Source organism: Pantherophis guttatus, chromosome 4 (assembly GCF_059756535.1).
Source record: "Pantherophis guttatus breed Tessera chromosome 4, ASM5975653v1, whole genome shotgun sequence".
Classification (NCBI taxonomy): Eukaryota; Metazoa; Chordata; class Lepidosauria; order Squamata; family Colubridae; genus Pantherophis; species Pantherophis guttatus.
Genome location: NC_142066.1, coordinates 63,177,319 through 63,180,490, shown reverse-complemented (window position 1 = coordinate 63,180,490; position 3,172 = coordinate 63,177,319). Strand labels below are relative to the sequence as shown.

General features: G+C 39.4%; 1 pseudogene; it reads right to left on the bottom strand.

Annotated features, from left to right (window-relative positions):
* Window positions 1-764: 764 nt before the first annotated feature.
* On the bottom strand, window positions 765-2,549 carry LOC148114135 (uncharacterized; annotated as a pseudogene).
* Between the last annotated feature and the right edge of the window lie 623 nt (window positions 2,550-3,172).

The window sequence follows — 3,172 nt, the reverse complement described above, 5'->3', positions numbered from 1 at the left end:
CCAGGTGATTTGTACTTATCCAGGACATATAAGTGTTCTCTTACTAATCCTTTGTCTATTTTGACATGTATACTTGTTCTGTCTCCCTCAGTGCTGCTTTTGATAGGTTGGACTGTTTCTTCCTTTTGTGTAAAAACAGATGCAAAGAAGTAATTAAGCAGTTCTGTTTTCTCCCTGCTGCCTATCGCCTTCTTGGCATTTGCTCCCATTAGTGTATCTATCTTTCCCTTTACTTCTTGTCTCTTATATATTGAAAGAAAATTAATAATATCAATGATAACAATATTGTTGTTGTTGTTGTTGTTATTGTTGTTGTCATTATTAACTTTATTTATTAAACATGAAATTCAGTCAACTGAACATTCAAAAATGTATCACAAATACCATTGATTAGTGCTAATGCTTGATACAGGTTGCTGCCAGCAGCCTAGGTATCAACCAAGTACCTTCTTAAGATGTACGAAGTATGATGATGATGATTTACTTTATTTATTAAACATGAAACTCAGTCAACTGAACATTCAAAACTGCATCACAAATACCATTTGTGTATTTGTCTTTATTGTGTATTATCTTGGTATTTAAGTTAAGATGTATGATGTTCCAAGTAGCACAGTTTTTTGCAGTTCCGCTGGTGTTATTGCAGGAAGCTGCAATTTGTTGATGTATCTTTATTATATACAAAAATGACACTATACACAGCAAACGAGATGACCATGCTGGATTTCGTATCCCAAATCACTAGTTGAACACTTCCCAAGCATTTAGGACTGTGTGATGTATCGGCGGATTATGCGAGCAGATCACAGTAGGGTGGCTTTCTGCAGCTGACCAATGGTGATCTTGTCAGCGCCAATTGTTTTTAAGTGCTTGCCTAGGTCTTTCGGCACAGCACCCAGTGTGCCGAAAACCACTGGAACCTCCTGCACTTGTTTATGCCAGAGTCTCTGCAGTTCAATTCTCAAGTCCTGATATCTGGTGACTTTTTCAAGTTGTTTCTCATCGATTCTGTGGTCACCAGGTATGGCAATGTCAACGATCCACACTTTTTTCTTCTCCACAATTGTGATATCCGGGGTATTGTGTTCCAAAACTTTGTCAATCTGTATTCGGAAGTCCCATAGTAGTTTTGCATGCTCATTTTCAACCACTTTTTCAGGCTTATGATCCCACCAGTTCTTTGCTACAGGCAGATGGTAGTTGTGACACAAGTTCCAGTGGCCCATCTGAGCCACTGAGTGTTGTGACGTTGTTTGTAGTCAGTTTGAGCTATGTATATGATCAGTGGTTTCACTCGCTTCTTTGCAGAGTCTGCATTTGGGGTCATCAGCAAATTTTTCTATTCTGGTTTTGATTACATTCGTTCTGATGGCTTGTTCCTGGGCTGCAAGAATCAAGCCTTCTGTTTCTTTCTTCAGTGTTCCGTTGGTCAGCCATAACTAGGTCTTTTCCTTATCTACTTTTCCTTGGATCTTCTCAAGGAACTGTCCGTGCAGTGCTTTGTTACACCAGCTGTCAGCCGGAGTTTGCATCGCTGCTTTCCTATATTGAGTCTTGGTTTGCTGCACTTTGAGCAGCTTCCTTTTGTTGACCTCCATCAAAGCTGGTTAACATTGTCTTTCACATAATCTGCCAGAGCATGCTTCTCTTCTTCGACTGTCTGCTTCACTTGCAGAAGTCCTTTGCCGCCTGCTTTTCTGGGCAAATATAGCCTGTCGACATCACTACACGGGTGCAGCGCATACTGTATGGTCATCAGTTTTCTTGTTTTCCTATCCAGGCTGTCTAGCTCTGCCTGTGTCCAGTTTACAATCCCAGCAGTATATCTGATGACAGGTATGGCCCAGGTATTTATAGCCTTGATAGTGTTACCGCTATTCAGTTTGCTTGTTAGAAGTTTCCTGACCCTTTGTGTGTATTCTTTGCTGACCACATTTTTCACTTGCCTGTGCTTGATATTGTCCAGCTGCAGTATGCCCAGGTATTTGTTGGCTTCAGGTTGGTGGCACTTGATGGTTTGTCCATTGAGCATTTCAATTCCATCACTTTCTATGATCTTCCCTTTCTTCAGTGCTACTGTGGTGCATTTATCCAGGCCGAAATCCATGCTGATGTCAGTGCTGAAAAAATGAATTGAAAATTCGTATTGGTCAGTGACTGGATTTCAATTTCCGATTTTCCGTATAACTTCAGGTCATCCATGTACAGCAGGTGAGAGATTTTCTGTGAATTTTTAGCAGTTTGATAACCCAGGTTAGTTTTCTGTAAAACTGTTGACAAAGGGGTCATGGCGATGATGAACAGCAGAGGTGACAAAGAATCACCTGGAAAATCCCTCTTTTAATGTTGACCAATCCGTAGCTTTCACTTCCTATAAACAGTTCCATTTTCCAGTGCTTCATCGCATTTGCAATGAAAGTACCAATGCACTTGCATATTCCGATGACATCCAGGCACTTGATGATCCAGCTGTGTGGAAGTGAATCGAATGCTTTCTTGTAGTCAATCCAAGTTGTATGCAGATTTGTTTTTTGGCTTTTGCAGTTCATGTTGATGTATCATTATCATTATCATCATCGTTATTATTACTATTATTATTAGTATTATTATTAATATTATCTCTTTTATTCATTAAATATGAAATTCAGTCAACTGAACATTTAAAAATGTGTCACAAATACGATTGACTGGCGCTAATGGTTGATATGGGTTGCTGCCAGCATCCTAGGTATCAACCAAGTATCTTCTTAAAATATATGACGTTCCGAGTAGCACAGTTTTTTGCAGTTCCACTGGTGTTATAGCAGGAGGCTGCAATTTCTTAATGTGTTTCATAAAATTCTTGGACATGGTACCAAGTGCCGTGATGACAATGGGTATCACTATTAATGTTTCATCCATAGCTGTGTAGTAGGCCAGGTTGCGATATTTCATGATTTTTTCCAGTTCTTTTTCTTTGACTCTGGCATCTCCTGGTACAGCAATATCAATAAATTGTACACTTCAGCCCTCAACAACCATGATACCTGGCATGTTATGTTCCAAATGACGATCCGTCTTTATCCAGAAGTCCCACAAGATATTCACTGTCTCATTTTCGATAACTTTTTCCACTTTGTGCTCCCATGACTTTTCGGATACAGGTATGTCTTATTATTATTATTATTATTAT